We start from the raw sequence: 18,469 nt of genomic DNA, 5'->3' as shown, positions 1-18,469 counted from the left end.
TGTCCCCTGTGTTTGTTCCCTGTGTTCCCTTGTGTTTGTTCCCTGTGTTTGTTCCCTGTGCTCCCTGTGTTTGTTCCTTGTGTTTTGTTCCCTGTGTTTGTTCCCTGTGCTCCCTGTGTTTGTTCTCTGTGTTTGTTCCCAATGTTTGTTCCCTGTGTCCCCTGTGTTTGTTCCCTGTGCTCCCCTGTGTTTGTTCCCTGTGCTTGTTCCCTGTGTTCCCTTGTGTTTGTTCCCTGTGCTCCCTGTGCTCCCTGTGTTTGTTCCTTGTGTTTTTTTCCCTGTGTTCCCTGTGTTTGTTCTCTGTGCTCCCTGTGTTTGTTCCCCTGTGTTTGTTCCCTGTGCTCCCTGTGTTTGTTCCCTGTGTTTGTTCTCTGTGTCCTCTGTGTTTGTTCTCTGTGTCCCCTGTGTTTGTTCCCTGTGTTTGTTCTCTGTGTCCTCTGTGTTTATTCTCTGTGTTTGTTCCATGTGTTCCCTATGTTAGTACCATGTGTTTGTTCCCTGTGTCCCCTCTGTTTGTTCCATGTGTTCCCTATGTTAGTACCCTGTGTTTATTCCCTGTGTTCCCCTGTGTTTGTTCCCTGTGTTCCATGTGTTCCCTATGTTAGTACCCTGTGTTTGTTCTCTGTGTTCCCTGTGTTTGTTCTCTGTGTTCCCTATGTTCCCTATGTTAGTACCCTGTGTGTGTTCCCTGTGTCCCCTCTGTTTGTTCCCTGTGTTCCATGTGTTCCCTATGTTAGTTCCCTGTGTTTGTTCTCTGTGTTCCCTGTGTTTGTTCCCTGTGTTCCATGTGTTCAATATGTTAGTTCCCTGTGTTTATTCTCTGTGTTCCCCTGTGTTTGTTCCCTGTGTCCCCTCTGTTTGTTCCATGTGTTCCCTATGTTAGTTCCCTGTGTTTGTTCCCTGTGTTCCCTGTGTTTGTTCCCTGTGTTCCCTATGTTAGTACCCTGTGTTTATTCTCTGTGTTCCCCTGTGTTTGTTCCCTGTGTTCCCTATGTTAGTACCCTGTGTTTGTTCCCTGTGTCCCCTCTGTTTGTTCCCTGTGTTCCATGTGTTCCCTATGTTAGTTCCCCTGTGTTTGTTCCCTGTGTCCCCTCTGTTTGTTCCATGTGTTCCCTATGTTAGTTCCCTGTGTTTGTTCTCTGTGTTCCCCTGTGTTTGTTCCCTGTGTCCCCTCTGTTTTTTCCCTGTGTCCCCTGTGTTTTTCCGTGTGTCCCCTGTGTTTTTCCCTGTGTCCCCTGTGTTTGTTCCCCTATGTTTGTTCCTTGTGTTTGTTCCCTGTTTTTTTCTCTGTGTTTGTTCCCTTTGTCCCCTGTGTTTGTTCTCTGTGTTTGTTCCCAATGTTTGTTCCCTGTGTCCCCTGTGTTTGTTCCCTGTGTTCCCTTGTGTTTGTTCCCTGTGTTTGTTCCCTGTGCTCCCTGTGTTTGTTCCTTGTGTTTTGTTCCCTGTGTTTGTTCCCTGTGCTCCCTGTGTTTGTTCTCTGTGTTTGTTCCCAATGTTTGTTCCCTGTGTCCCCTGTGTTTGTTCCCTGTGCTCCCCTGTGTTTGTTCCCTGTGCTTGTTCCCTGTGTTCCCTTGTGTTTGTTCCCTGTGTTTGTTCCCTGTGCTCCCTGTGTTTGTTCCTTGTGTTTTTTCCCTGTGTTCCCTGTGTTTGTTCTCTGTGCTCCCTGTGTTTGTTCCCCTGTGTTTGTTCCCTGTGCTCCCTGTGTTTGTTCCCTGTGTTTGTTCTCTGTGTCCTCTGTGTTTGTTCTCTGTGTCCCCTGTGTTTGTTCTCTGTGTCCCCTGTGTTTGTTCTCTGTGTCCCCTGTGTTTGTTCTCTGTGTGCCCATGTTTGTTCTCTGTGTCCCCTGTGTTTGATCTCTGTGTCCCCTGTGTTTGATCTCTGTGTCACCTGTGTTTGTTCCCTGTGTTTGTTCTCTGTGTTCCATGTGTTTGTTCTCTGTTTGTTCCCTGTGTTCCATGTGTTCCCTATGTTAGTTCCCTGTGTTTGTTCTCTGTGTTCCCTGTGTTTGTTCCCTGTGTTCCCTGTGTTTGTTCTCTGTGTCCCTTGTGTTTGTTTCCTGTGTTTGTTCCCTGTGTTTGTTCCTTGTGTTTGTTCTCTGTGTTCCCTGTGTTCCCTGTGTGTGTTCCCCTGTGTTTGTTCCCTGTGTTCCCCTGTGTTTGTTCCCTGTGTTTGTTCTCTGTGTCTTCTGTGTTTGTTCTCTGTGTTTGTTCTCTGTGTTCTCTGTGTCCTCTGTGTTCCCCTGTGTTCCCTGTGTTTGTTCTCTGTGTCCTCTGTGTTCCCTGTGTTTGTTCTCTGTGTTCCCTGTGTTTGTTCTCTGTGTTCCCTGTGTTTGTTCTCTGTGTTTGTTCCCTGTGTCCCCTCTGTTTGTTCCCTGTGTTCCATGTGTTCCCTATGTTAGTTCCCTGTGTTTGTTCTCTGTGTTCCCTGTGTTTGTTCCCTGTGTTCCATGTGTTCAATATGTTAGTTCCCTGTGTTTATTCTCTGTGTTCCCCTGTGTTTGTTCCCTGTGTCCCCTCTGTTTGTTCCCTGTGTTCCATGTGTTCCCTATGTTAGTTCCCTGTGTTTGTTCCCTGTGTTCCCTGTGTTTGTTCCCTGTGTTCCCTATGTTAGTACCCTGTGTTTATTCTCTGTGTTCCCCTGTGTTTGTTCCCTGTGTTCCCTATGTTAGTACCCTGTGTTTGTTCCCTGTGTCCCCTCTGTTTGTTTCCTGTGTTCCATGTGTTCCCTATGTTAGTTCCCCTGTGTTTGTTCCCTGTGTCCCCTCTGTTTGTTCCATGTGTTCCCTATGTTAGTTCCCTGTGTTTGTTCTCTGTGTTCCCCTGTGTTTGTTCCCTGTGTCCCCTCTGTTTTTTCCCTGTGTCCCCTGCGTTTTTTCCCTGTGTCCCCTGTGTTTTTCCCTGTGTCCCCTGTGTTTGTTCCCCTATGTTTGTTCCTTGTGTTTGTTCCCTGTGCTCCCCTTTGTTCCCTGTTTTTTTTCTCTGTGTTTGTTCTCTGTGTCCCCTGTGTTTGTTCTCTGTGTCCCCTGTGTTTGTTCCCTGTGTTCCCTTGTGTTTGTTCCCTGTGTTTGTTCCCTGTGCTCCCTGTGTTTGTTCCTTGTGTTTTTTTCCCTGTGTTCCCTGTGTTTGTTCCCTGTGCTCCCTGTGTTTGTTCTCTGTGTTTGTTCCCTGTGACCCCTGTGTTTGTTCCCTGTGTTCCCTGTGTTTGTTCCCTGTGCTCCCCTGTGCTTGTTCCCTGTGTTCCCCTGTGTTTGTTCCCTGTGCTCCCTGTGTTTGTTCCTTGTGTTTTTTTCCCTGTGTTCCCTGTGTTTGTTCTCTGTGCTCCCTGTGTTTGTTCCCCTGTGTTTGTTCCCTGTGCTCCCTGTGTTTGTTCCCTGTGTTTGTTCTCTGTGTCCTCTGTGTTTGTTCTGTGTCCCCTGTGTTTGTTCTCTGTGTCCCCGTGTTTGTTCTCTGTGTCCCCTGTGTTTGTTCTCTGTGTGCCCGTGTTTGTTCTCTGTGTCCCCTGTGTTTGATCTCTGTGTCCCCTGTGTTTGTTCCCTGTGTTTGTTCTCTGTGTTCCATGTGTTTGTTCTCTGTTTGTTCCCTGTTTGTTCCATGTGTTCCCTATGTTAGTTCCCTGTGTTTGTTCTCTGTGTTCCCTGTGTTTGTTCCCTGTGTTTGTTCCCTGTGTTCCCTGTGTTTGTTCTCTGTGTCCCTTGTGTTTGTTTCCTGTGTTTGTTCCCTGTGTTTGTTCCTTGTGTTTGTTCTCTGTGTTCCCTGTGTGTGTTCCCCTGTGTTTGTTCCCTGTGTTCCCCTGTGTTTGTTCCCTGTGTTTGTTCTCTGTGTCTTCTGTGTTTGTTCTCTGTGTTCTCTGTGTCCTCTGTGTTCCCCTGTGTTCCCTGTGTTTGTTCTCTGTGTCCTCTGTGTTCCCTGTGTTTGTTCTCTGTGTTCCCAGTGTTTGTTCTCTGTGTTCCCTGTGTTCCCTATGTTAGTTCCCTGTGTTTATTCTCTGTGTTCCCCTGTGTTTGTTCCCTGTGTCCCCTCTGTTTGTTCCCTGTGTTCCATGTGTTCCCTATGTTAGTTCCCTGTGTTTGTTCTCTGTGTTCCCTGTGTTTGTTCCCTGTGTTCCATGTGTTCCCTATGTTAGTTCCCTGTGTTTGTTCTCTGTGTTCCCTGTGTTCCCTCACCAGCCCAGAGGCACTGACATGAGGCCGCTGCTGGGGAGGGAGGGAGGCAAACAGGGGAGAGGACCGGCGGAGCTTTAGCCAGCAGCTCCGCCGGGTCCTCTCGCGAGGTCTGAGCGTTGCCGCGGTTACCACGGCAACGCTCAGATCTCGCGAGAGTGAACTCTAGCCTGCAGGGGCTAGAGTTCACTCTCACCACTGGGCCACCAGGGAAGGCAGCATGGCAGCACGGCACCCCCCCCATGGCAGCACGGCGATATAACTTTTTTTTTTTTTTTTTAATTAATATACACACAGCACCCCAGACACACACACAGCACCCAGACACACACACAGCACCCTCAGACACACACACAGCACCCAGACACACACGCAGCACCCAGACACACACACCGCACCCTCAGACACACACAGCACCAAGACACACACACAGCACCCTCAGACACACGCAGCACCCAGACACACACGCAGCACCCAGACACACACAGCACCCTCAGACACACACACAGCACCCAGACACACACACAGCACCCTCAGACACACGCAGCACCCAGACACACACACAGCACCCTCAGACACACTTACAGCACCCAGACACACTTACAGCACCCAGACACACTTACAGCACCCAGACACACACACAGCACCCTCAGACACACGCAGCACCCAGACACACACGCAGCACCCAGACACACACACAGCACCCTCAGACACACACAGCACCCAGACACACACACAGCACCCTCAGACACATGCAGCACCCAGACACACACACAGCACCCTCAGACACACATACAGCACCCAGACACACACACAGCACCCTCAGACACACACAGCACCCCAGACACACACGCCGGCCCTGCTGTGTGTCTCCATGGGCCGGTGGGTAGATCAAAGATCTCCCTCACCGGCCCAGAGGCATTGACATGCGGCCGGTGCTGGGGAGGGAGGCAAACAGGGGAGAGGACCGGCGGAGCTTTAGCCAGCAGCTCCGCCGGGTCCTCTCGCGAGGTCTGAGCGTTGCCGCGGTTACCACGGTCACCACTGGGCCACCAGGGAAGGCAGCATGGCAGCACGGCACCCCCCCATGGCAGCACGGCGATTTTTTTTTTTTTTTTTAATTATTAATATCAAAAGATATTTTTTTAATTTAAATAAAAAATACATTCACACACACAGCACCCAGACACACACACACAGAGCACCCTCAGACACACACAGCACCCAGACACACACAGCACCCTCAGACACACGCAGCACCCCCTGACACACACAGCACCCTCAGACACACACACAGCACCCTCAGACACACACACAGCACCCAGACACACACAGCACCCTCAGACACACACACAGCACCCAGACACACACAGCACCCCCAGACGCACACAGCACCCTCAGACACACACACAGCACCTCCATTCGAAGTGCCAATTTAAAAGTGCAAACCCTTTCTCTGGGAGTTAAAGGGCCAGCAGCAGCACAACAAAAATCCATTATGTTGAAATCTGCTATTTCAAGGGCCAAACCTCCCAGGGACCATAATCACAGGGCAAGAGGCTGGCAAGCAGTCCTCTCCAGACACAAGTAGCGGGGCTGGTTCCGCCACAAGGGGTGGCCGTCTAACGTTAGGAAACTGTCACAGGTGCCGAGTCTAACTATGGAAACTGCCACAGGGGCCGCGTCGAACGTTAGGAAATTGTCACAGGTGCCACGTGTGTTTTTGTGTCGCATGTGTTTTTGTGTCTTTGTATGTGTGTCTTGTGTGTGTCTGTCTGTATGTGTGTGTGTTTTTGAGTCTGTCTGTATGTATGTCTTGTGTGTGTGTGTCTGTATGTGTCTGTCTATCTGTCTGTATCTTTGTATGTGTGTCTGTCTATATGTATGTGTCTTTGTATGTATGTGTGTCTGTCTATATGTCTGTGTCTTTGTATGTATGTCTTGTGTGTGTGTGTCTGTCTGTATGTATGTGTCTCCTGACACTGCTCCTGACCTCAGGGATACGGAACAGTACAATCTATCTTGCAACTTCTCCTCCATTTTCTGAGTTCCTTTGTAGATAGGGCCGCTGTACGGATACTAGCGTTACCCTCAATTTGTAAATCCAGGGAATGGTGTTACCTTGTAGCTGTCCTTCTGGGCTGTGGGAATGATCCCACTGCTACCACCAATTGTAACGGACTGTTTTGCTCACCAGAGGTTAAAAACCGTTTAGGCGATATTCCCCTTTCCAGATGCACAGGCATCAACTGTAAGCACCAATCTCCTGAACTGCAAACTCTATGAATCCTGGAAACAGCCGAACAGGAAAACCCTACAAAAGGGTTACACTCCTGGTAGTCAGCATACAATCCAATTCCCCCAATAACGAGACGACACTTCGTTTTGAGGGTTAAGCAGAATCTGGCTGTCCTGGCACATAAAGCCTCTCTTATTCCCAATACAAAACCACAGTACAGCCCACAGGGTTTTACAGAACAACCAATCAGTCCGTACAATACACACAGACACTCCCATACAAAATCCTCCCCTCTGCCTGTGATATGATTACTGAACACAATGGGTAATCTCATTATCACAGGCAGAGGAATACCGTTTTTACACAATATTTATAACTTCTAAAATATACATGTCACAAACATAAAACATACATTTTCATAATCAGCATGCGAGAAATAAACACATACTCAAAAATCAGGGCAATCATTTCAGGGGTTAAAAAGTTAGATGGAAGTCCTTTATGACCGACCGCAAGCACATTTTCCTGCCCAAAACAGTTCCATAGATTTGGGCTGTGCGGTCGGTCTATTTCAGGCTGAAAAAATGACTAAGTCCCATTCGAACGAGCGTTCAAATCTTTGAACGGGACTTAGTCTCTGCGGCTGCAAAATCACCGTTGGAGAAGGTAAGGCTCAGCGGTGTTCGCGGAACTATGTAGCCGATTTCAGTTTCATGAATTTGGCTACACATACCGCTGACCGCATGGAATGAACCAAGATGTCCGCCTCCACGTGCTCGTTTTTCGAATGGCGGCCACTTCGACTACTTTGGCACTTCAACGGCATTCGAAGTGCCAATTTAAAAGTACAAACCTTTTCTCTGGGAGTTAAAGGGCCAGCAGCAGCACAACAAAAATGGATAATTTTCGCACTGGAGCCCCATGGGTTGTGTGTACGCCACTGCTTAACATATGGATAAAATTATAACTGTAAGGATTATAGACCGGTGTAAGTAAAAACCTACACCTACAGGTGGAGCACTGAATAAATAATGCATATGTGGGGTAAACTTACCACACGTAACTTGATTAAAAGTTGGGTATAAGATACATGTAAAAGAAAAGACAAAAGATACAATATAGTGCAGAGGGTACTTAGAATAGAACACATTATATAATATTGTAGTCAGGACACTCACATTTAAAGGATCCTGTGTGTAAGTACTGGCTCCGTAATCACGCTGGTGTGCTTTTATGGCAGCATCACACCTCCAATTCGTTGTGAAGTGGTTCTCATAAAGATAAAAGAAACAAACCAATGTGTAGTCTGTTGATATCTGAGGTGGAAATGTAAACAAGAAACAAATGGGGTGCTCACCTTGTTCTGAGCCTAGTAATCCCGGCTCTGAGGTGTGCAGGTACTGTGCCAATTTTTGTGGGGATGGCACTACCCCTGTGAAGATTCCTGGAGGCTCCAAAAGGACTCAGATACAATGACTTTGATAAAAATAAAATGTAAGTAAAAAATTTATTTAAATTATTTATTTTATTTATTTATTATTGCCATTTATATAGCGCCAACAGATTCCGTAGCGCTTTACAATATTATGAGAGGGGGATTTAACTATAAATAGGACAATTACAAATAAACTTACAGGAACAATAGGTTGAAGAGGACCCTGCTCAAACGAGCTTACATTCTATAGGAGGTGGGGTGTAAAACACATTAGGACAGGAATATACACTCAAATAAGGTGGGCTGCCCTTTAGGAGAGGGCAAGAGACAGGTATGTGAGGTAAGGGTTAGTCTTGGAGGCCATAAGCTTTCCTAAAGAGATGGGTTTTAAGGCACTTCTTAAAAGATGCAAGACTAGGGGAGAGTCTGATGGTGGTAGGCAGGCTATTCCATAGGAAGGGAGCCGCCCGCGAGAAGTCCTGCAAGCGCGAGTTGGCCGTACGAGTGCGGACAACGGACAGGAGGTGGTCACGGGCAGAACGGAGAGACCGAGAAGGGACATACCTATGGATCTGTGAGGAGATATAAGAGGGGCTAGAGTTGTTCAGTGCTTTATAGGTGTGAGTTAGTACCTTGAATTGACTCCTATAGCATACAGGAAGCCAATGTAAGGACTGGCAGAGGGGTGAGGTGTGAGAGAAACGACTAGAGAGGAAAATCAATCTAGCAGCAGCATTCATTACGGACTGTAAGGGTGCAGTACGGCTATTGGGAAGACCAATCAGGAGAGGGTTACAATAATCCATGCGGGAAATTACTAGAGCATGGACAAGCTCCTTGGTAGTATCTGGTGCAAGAAAGGGGCGGATGCGGGCTATGTTTTTAAGATGGAATCTACAGGATTTGGCAACATGCTGGATGTGAGGCTCAAAGGTGAGACCAGAGTCAAGTATGACGCCAAGACAGCGCGCTTGCAAGGATGGACTAATGTTGGTAACACAAACTTGGAGGGAGAGCGAAAGATGAGGATCAGTATTAGGAGGAGGAAAGACAAGGAGCTCAGTTTTTGAGAGATTGAGTTTCAGAAAGCGGGAGGACATCCAGTCAGAGATGGAAGAAAGGCAAGCAGTGACACGTTGCAGGACGGCAGGGGAGAGGTCCGGGGAGGAGAGATATAGCTGGGTGTCATCAGCGTACAGGTGGTGGTGAAATCCAAAAGAGGTAATAAGTTTGCCAAGAGAGGCAGTATAAAGAGAAAATAGAAGGGGACCAAGGACGGAGCCTTGGGGAACGCCAACTGAGACAGGGCAAGGGGAGGAGGTATCATTAGAAAAGGAGACACTGAATGAGCGTTGGGAGAGATAAGAGGAAAACCATGAGAGGACAGAGTCACAGAGACCAAGCGATTGAAGAGTTTGAAGAAGGAGAGCATGATCAACGGTGTCAAAGGCCGCTGAGAGGTCAAGAAGAATTAGTATGGAGTAGTGGCCTTTGGATTTAACTGCGATTAGGTCGTTAGTAACTTTGATAAGGGCAGTCTCTGTAGAGTGGAGAGGGCGGAAGCCAGATTGAAGGGGGTCAAGGAGAGAGTTGGAATTGAGGAAATGAGACACACGGGTAAAGACAAGTCTTTCCAGAAGCTTTGAGGAAAAAGGGAGCAGGGATATGGGACGGTAGTTAGAGGGGGTGGATGGGTCGAGGGATGGTTTTTTTAGTATAGGTACTACAGTGGCATGTTTAAGGTCAGCAGGGACGATGCCAGAAGAGAGCGAGCAGTTGAAGATGTGTGTTAGAGAAGGCACAAGACAAGTGGAGAGAGATCTAATAAGGTGAGATGGGACAGGATCGAGCGGGCAAGTGGTGGGGCGAGAGGAGCAAAGAAGAGCAGCCACCTCTTGGTCAGTAGCTGGGGAGAATGTCTGAAGGGTAGGAAAGGCATGATCTATGTGTGTGTAACGAGTATATACCCCTACACGCAGGATCCAGCAAAACAGAAGACAGCACAGAGGAGAGATACGTCTACCGGACCTTAGAGTGGCCGGACTCGACGTAAAGGAGAAGTACAGAGTCAGGAGCGATCCGAGGTCAAGGGCACAAAGAGACAGCGTAAACGAGAACTAGCCGGGGTCTGGTACACAGGAATCAGCAAGCCGGCAAACAGTACAGACAAGGATAAAGCGAAAACGAAGTCAGAATACAAAGCCAAGGTCAAGTACGGAGAAACACAACTGAATACAACAAGCACTAAAGGGAACTGTAGCAGAAACCACGATAGGGCAAGGAACTAAGGGAAAAGGGTAAGTATAAGTAGTCTTCAAACTAACGTGATTGGCTCCTGTCACTTCCACTCCCCCAACAGGTAAGTGTATGGGGTGATTGGCGTGACAGGAGCCAATGGGAGCCTTTTTGCAATTTAGGCTCCCACTGTCTCTTTAAGAGCGCGCCCGAGATTCGCGGCGCGCTCTTAGCTGCAGGCGGGACACGTGACCGCTTCTCGCGGTCACTGCCCGCCTTCCTGTTTGAGCAGTCGGATGAGCCGCGCGCGGCTCGTGCAGCCGCAGGACCGCGCGCGGCTTGAAGAGAGGACCGCGGCCGGCCCCCGGATAAGGTAAGTACCGCTACAGTACCCCCCCCTGAGGACACGCCCTCCGGGCGGGCAGGACCAGGTCTGGCAGGAAAACGCGAATGGAAAGAACGTACAAGGCGGGGAGCATGAACAGCATCCGCAGAAATCCAACTGCGCTCCTCAGGCCCATAACCCTTCCAATGTACCAAGTACTGAAGCCGACCACTGAGGAAACGAGAGTCAATAACAGCAGACACTTCGAACTCCTCATGACCCTCCACAGAGACAGGAGGGGGAGGGGGTGTACTCCGGGTATAGCGGTTGCGTACGTAAGGCTTCAACAACGAGGTGTGAAATACATTGGGTATACGCAGATTTTTAGGCAGACCCAAGGCATAAGAAACGGGATTAACCTTATGTATAATGCGATAAGGACCAATGAAGCGGGGAGCCAATTTCATAGAAGGCACCCGGAGGCGAATATTCCGTGTGGAAAGCAAAACCCTGTCCCCCACAACATAGGAAGGAGCCGCTCTGCGATGCTTGTCAGCCTGAGCCTTCTGGCGGGCAGCAGAGTCCACCAAAGAACGCTGAACCTGCTCCCAAGTATTACGCAAACCAGCCAAATGCTCATCCAGAACTGGCATGCCCTGTGAGGAGAATGCAGCCGGAAGAACAACGGGATGCTGGCCATAGACAACGTAAAAAGGGCTTTTGCCGGAAGAATCATGAGTGGCGTTATTCCGAGCAAATTCAGCCCAAGGGAGCAGGTCAGACCAATTGTCCTGATGGTGAGACACAAAACAACGGAGGTACTGCTCCAGAGACTGGTTGGCACGTTCAGCAGCTCCATTAGACTGGGGATGGTAAGCGGAAGAAAATGAGAGGGAAATACCCATCTCCGAACAAAAGGCTTTCCAGAACCTGGAAATAAATTGGCTACCCCTATCGGATACAATAGATAAGGGAATACCATGTAATCGAAACACTTCTTTAGCGAAGATAAGAGCCAGTTCCTTGGAAGTGGGCAACTTGCGAAGAGACACAAAGTGAGCCATTTTGGAAAACCGATCTACTATCATTAGGATGACTGTGTTACCATTCGAAGGGGGTAATTCAACAATAAAATCCATTGATAGATTAGACCAAGGTCTCTCGGGAACGGGTAACGGATGCAACAGCCCACAAGGAACTCTACGAGAGGTTTTCATACATGCACAAGTAGAACAAGCACTTATATAGTCAGTAACATCCTTACGTAAGGTATCCCACCAGAAATACCGAGAAACGGCTGACACTGTTTTGGAAATACCAGGATGTCCAGCAGTCTTAGTATCGTGATACAGTGACAGAATATCCCGTCTCTCGGGAACGTCAACGAACAATTTATCATTAGGCCTCTCGCCAGGTGCCATGCTCTGTTTCGCTTGTATGGCCTGCAAGAGGGACGAGGAAATAGACAATATAGTAGTTGCTATTATCCTGTCTGGGGGAATGACAGGAGTGACATCAATCTCCTGTTTGTCAATAGTCTCGAATTGTCTGGACAGAGCGTCCGCTTTAGTGTTCCGGTCGCCTGGCCTATAGGTTATTATATAATTAAAATGAGACAAGAACAGTGACCACCTAGCCTGCCTGGAAGACAATCTTTTAGCTTCGCTAAGGTAGGACAGGTTCTTATGATCCGTAAATATGAGGATGGGATCCTTAGTGCCTTCTAACAAATGTCTCCATTCTTTGAGTGCTAAAATGATAGCAAGGAGTTCGCGATTACCCACATCATAATTCCTTTCTGCTTTGGACATTTGTTTAGAAAAGAAGCCACAAGGATGCAATGGCTTGTCAGGAGACTCTCTTTGGGATAAGACAGCACCTACCCCTATATCGGAAGCATCAACCTCAAGTATATATGGCAATGAGGGGACAGGATGCTGTAAAATAGGGGCAGAGGCGAACGTAGTCTTAAGAAAGTCAAAAGCCTGAAGTGCCTCAGTAGACCAGACACGTGTATTGCCATCCTTTTTAGTCATACGAGTAATAGGCGCTACTATAGACGAAAAACCTTTGATAAAACGTCTATAATAATTAGAGAAACCCAGAAAACGCTGGATGGCTTTCAGACCTTGCGGCAGAGGCCATTCTATGACCGCAGCGAGCTTCTGGGGATCCATCCGAAAACCCTCAGCGGAAATCAAATACCCTAAAAACTGGAGATATCAATGGTCTACCATCTATGGCCTCAACGGCCAAGGGTATCTCCTTCTCCCTGATGGGAATATTGTTTTTCTTTACAAAACCAGAGTCTATAAAATTCTCAGCTGCCCCAGAGTCAACCAGGGCGTATATGTTTTCAACTATACAACTCTCTCCCATATGTAAAGAAACAGGGAGAAGCAGTCGGTTAGGAGGCAATGTAGGAGACTTAGAAATCACACCCAAGGCCAGTCCCCTATAAGGTCTTAGGTGCGAGAGTTTTCCGGGAGCAGAGGACACTCCTTTACCATATGTTCTCTCCTACCACAATATAGGCAGAGTCCCTCTCTTCTCCTATGTAATTTTTCATTATCAGAGAGTTTGGCAACCCCTAATTGCATTGGCTCCTCTTCAGATACTTTTACACTCTCCGGTGGATTAACTCTGGGGTGAATAGGCGTAACAAAACTTCTATTCCTGTTCTTGGTATAGAGCCTGTCCCGAATCCTATTATCTATATCGATGAGGTAGTCAATAAGGTCCTCTAAGGCAACAGGAAGTTCCTTAGCCGCTACCTCATCCAATATAGAATCTGATAAGCCTTCCATGAAGGCAGTAGTTAACCCATTATTGGTCCAATCGACCTGTGAGGCAAGGGTACGAAACTGTATAGCGTAATCAGCCACAGACCTAGAACCCTGTTTAACCCTCATTAATGCTCTAGCGGCATTCTTAGACCTTTTCATAGTGTCAAAAGTTCTGCGAAAAGCTGTTAGGAAACTGTGAAAGTTATGCACCATAGGTCCATTAGCCTCCCAAATAGGGTTTGCCCATTCAAGTGCTTTGTCGGTAAGTTGGTGCATAAAGAACCCAACTTTGGACCTCTCTGTGGGAAATGAACGTGGATACATTTCAAAATGAAACTCTATTTGGTTAATGAACCCTCTGCATGTCTTAGAATCCCCTCCATACCTAGGAGGAGGCGTTAAATGTGCTGTAGCATTAGGCATAGTCGATACTTCAGGAAGCAGGGGTGCAGGAGGGTTAGGTGCGGTTGCTGGAATGGTTCTAGCTAAGAGCGTCTGGAGAGCCTGAGCTATTTGATCCATACGGTGATCCTGCTCTACAAATCTAGCCTCATGGGTCGCCATCTGTTGAGCTAAATCTGCGGGGTCCATGGCCCTATCGTAATGTAACGAGTATATACCCCTACACGCAGGATCCAGCAAAACAGAAGACAGCACAGAGGAGAGATACGTCTACCGGACCTTAGAGTGGCCGGACTCGACGTAAAGGAGAAGTACAGAGTCAGGAGCGATCCGAGGTCAAGGGCACAAAGAGACAGCGTAAACGAGAACTAGCCGGGGTCTGGTACACAGGAATCAGCAAGCCGGCAAACAGTACAGACAAGGATAAAGCGAAAACGAAGTCAGAATACAAAGCCAAGGTCAAGTACGGAGAAACACAACTGAATACAACAAGCACTAAAGGGAACTGTAGCAGAAACCACGATAGGGCAAGGAACTAAGGGAAAAGGGTAAGTATAAGTAGTCTTCAAACTAACGTGATTGGCTCCTGTCACTTCCACTCCCCCAACAGGTAAGTGTATGGGGTGATTGGCGTGACAGGAGCCAATGGGAGCCTTTTTGCAATTTAGGCTCCCACTGTCTCTTTAAGAGCGCGCCCGAGATTCGCGGCGCGCTCTTAGCTGCAGGCGGGACACGTGACCGCTTCTCGCGGTCACTGCCCGCCTTCCTGTTTGAGCAGTCGGATGAGCCGCGCGCGGCTCGTGCAGCCGCAGGACCGCGCGCGGCTTGAAGAGAGGACCGCGGCCGGCCCCCGGATAAGGTAAGTACCGCTACAGTGTGATTGAGAAACAGAAAGGCAAGGAGGGGAGAATTCTTTAAATGTAGACAATGACATATAAAATAATACTTGCAATAATAAAAAAGTCCTTATTGCAAGTATTATTAACTTGGTGGTTCTTACACATATATACCTTGATATATTATCTAAAAGTGCTGTATTTTTATTGTTGAGATAGTTAGATCTCTCCGTGCTGGATTTACTCTTGAGTTTGTTTGGAGCGCTCACACACCTTTATACATTTTTGTTCAACACACTATTCAGTCGCTCTCTTGTGTGGTGAAGCAGCCCTAATTGATTTAATTCAACTTATTACTTATTTTTTATTCGTTTATATTCAACTACTGATCTTTTATAATTTTGCTGGGAGCTTTGAGCAAAGAAAGTAAAGCAAATATGAAGCCTCCTGTCTTGCCATAAATTTAGTTAAGGTAAAGCGAACTTTGCACATTATGCAAATAATGTGGCATGTTCCCATTCTTCTACACTCACTACATACGCCTTTTTCTCTGTCCCAGACTGTATAACAGGAGCTTCTGTCTGCTAGTAAGAAGGTTAGAAGTGGACCGTCGAGTGCTAGGGGACAGTCGTTAGAAAGCACAGAGCTAGCACATTATTAGGCGCATTTATGCCAAGCTCAGGATGCCGTCTGCACTGTATGCCCTTGGTTGGTCACCAGCAGTCTCATACTCTCGGTCGACGCAGAAAAGGCATTCGATCGGGTGGATTGGTCACTGCTCTGCGCCACCTAGGGTTTGGTCCAAACTGGATACGATGGATGCAAGCCATCTACTTCACCCCCACAGCACAACTCAGGATCAATGGGCAACTATCAGAACCCAGTACACATTAGAAACGGCACGAGAGAGGGGTGTCCCCTCTTCCCCCTGCTATTTATCCTAGTTCTGGAACCCTTTCTAAATGGAATCAGAGATAACCCAGATGTCAGAGGCATACAAATACTGGATGTCAACTATAAGATCTCCGCATTCGCTGACGATCTTCTTTTCATGATACAATCGCCGGACATATCGCTACCCCCACTATTGGAGGAAATCTCCCTATACCAAAAACTTTCTAACTTCCAAGTAATTTTGCAAAAAGTAAAATCATGCCAATACACATAGCCCCTTGCTTACGCACACGATTGCAGGCCACATTCCCCTTTACTTGGGCAGACAAGGCCATTACATACCTAGGAGTACGCCTATCAGCAGACCTTACGACTATCTTTGACGTAAACTACGAGCCGCTACTTCAGTCCCTCACTATAGACCTACAGACATGGAACAATCCACATTACTCATGACTCTACAGAATAAATATCCTCAAAATGAACATACTCCTCAAGATACTCTATTTATTCCAAACTCTCCCAGTAGCGATACCTAAGCCATTCTTTGCCAAACTCAGGCAACTCTTCACCAATTACATTTGGGCACACAAAAGACCCAGAATCCCCTACGAGACCCTTACCAGACATAAATCTGACGGAGGCCTGGGACTCCCACATATAGAAAGATACTAATCAGTCATTTTGACCAGAATCCACGACTGGTCCACACACCCACCAACACGCCAATGGGCGACTCTAGAAAGCGTGATGTGCCAGATCCCTCTCCATACACTGCCATGGCAATGAGCGACCCTGATGCAGTTGCTCTCTCACCACCCCCTGCACCCTACAATTCTCCCCACGCTCAGGTCAACATCAGAGGAACCGAGAGCATATCACCCCAACCACCCCCACTTTACCCCATCACTCACAACCCCTTATTCACTCCGGGAATGCAACCCAAGGACATACCAACGATATTGCCGAACTCTAGACGTGCCATACCTAACACTAGACTCGGTGGTAGACAATGGTGCCGTGCGGTTCTTCTCGGACCTAATAGGCTCTGATGCCCCAAATGCAATGCAAGCATTTCATTATACCCAATTGACCCACTTCCTGCAGACCAACCCCTCTCTAGTGAAGAGCTCCCGCACAGTGTCTGACTTCGAGACAGAATGCATGACCCACAATGTCAAAACAAAACACCTCTTGACCTTCTACAAATGCATTCAAGCAGACCACGCCACCCAACTGCCCCCATACACAGACTCTTGGTCTAAGGACCTCAGTGTACAGCTCACACTACCCCAGTGGAGAACCACCTTCTCACAAATACACATGACATCCACCTGCACCAATATACAAGAAAGTGGATATTAGAAAATCTCCAGATGGTACTACATGTAAAACAGTACCCCCTTTGCACAGGTTTTATGGGAAGTTACAGGGTCAAATATAGCATGTTACATTTTTCAGTTTTTTCACACTGAAATTTGTCAGATTAGTAATGTTACCTTTGAGACCGTATCGTAGCCCAGGAATGAGAATTACCTCCATGATGGCATACCATTTGTAAAAGTAGACAACCCAAGGTATTGCAAATGGGGTATGTCCAGTCTTTTTTAGTAGCCACTTGGTCACAAACACTGGCCAAAGTTAGTGTTAATATTTGGATGTGAAAACTGAAAAACTAATTTAAACGCCAATTTTGGCCAGTGTTTATCTATATTTAGATAAGTATATATATGATCTAAGTATATATTTTATTTTAAACTGTTTTAAAATATTTTATTAATATTTGTCTGTTTAATTTAGAATTTCGTATTCCTGTTCTGATAATTGTAAAGTATATAATATAAAATAATAAAGTGGAGATTAAGGATTGCCTACAAAGGACTGGTTTTATTTATACTTTTTTTTACTATATAGTTCACTTTTAAATAGTTTTATTTATTCTGTTTATTAATAAAGATTCTGTTTTAATACCCAGTCACTCTTGAGCTCCTTATACTCTCACCATCACTCTGCTGTTCCTGATCTACATATATCCCTAGGTGGGGATTGTTCCACCTAAAGCTCCATACACTAGAGCAGGTCATGTAAGTAGGCCAAATATTATTTACTTATCCTACTTTTACATACGTACTGTACCATTGGTATACATCCTTATTTTTTTCATATGATGAATCGCACTACCTTGGGAATCTGATACCAGCAAAAAGAAATCCTTAGACGGGGATTGTTCCGTCCAGGCTCCTAAAATAGAGCTTTATAAGCTCTGGAAAACGTGAGTGCCCCTTTGGAATATATCTTTATAACCATATTATTCATAACATACTGCACTATCATTGTACTTTTATTTCCCTTTTTTTAAGAGTAAGACACACAATTGCGAAATCTGCTGCTACCTGTGTATGTATGATTTTATTATAATAATTCTTAGCGCTGTCCACCTAATTTACTTGCTTGTTTTGTTCTATTGTTCACAAGGTAAAAGGAGCTCCTTGTTGGTGAATAGCTGCTTTATTGGATAGAGAGCACTTATCACTTTTTTCACTATCTGTTCTGATAATTGCCTGCTACAGCCTGCATCAGCCTCCTGTGTGTGATTAAAGTTCAAATAACAGATCTGATTGAAAATTAAACCATCTTTTCTTGTTTTGTCAATCTTTATTTTATGCGTGCATATGAAGAACAAACAATCTTACAATGCCCTAACAGCATTGGTAAGGCAAGCGAGGTACATGTGTACAGTAACATTTAAATAAACAGGTTAAATCATGCATACCCAGCAGTTAGGTAGAGCTATGGCGGAGTACCGAAGTATTTAGCTGACTGGGCATGTTGGATACTAGGAGTGGTCAAATAACATGCTTTCGTACGATGAGAGTGCGAGGATGTAATACAAGAGGAGAGTTGCTTAGCCGACTAGCTCACTTGTTTAGCGTGATATAAGGATGTGGTCAGAGGTGTGTAGACACAAAGACAAGAGTTAGGACAAGCGGTCTACCTAGTAATAGGTGTCATATAGTGAAATGTACAGCCTTGTGGCAGGTATTAGTTTAACGGCTTCTTTGTGTTGTGTCACAATTCAGGCTGTATGCTAAGTCAGGTAGGCTAAGGTGAGATATTAAAAACTAGAGGGAACCTGCTAGACTAAAGGTAACAACAAC

The sequence above is a fragment of the Pelobates fuscus genome, chromosome 3 (genome assembly GCF_036172605.1).
Source record: "Pelobates fuscus isolate aPelFus1 chromosome 3, aPelFus1.pri, whole genome shotgun sequence".
NCBI classification, from domain to species: domain Eukaryota; kingdom Metazoa; phylum Chordata; class Amphibia; order Anura; family Pelobatidae; genus Pelobates; species Pelobates fuscus.
Note: the sequence above shows the minus strand (reverse complement) of the source record.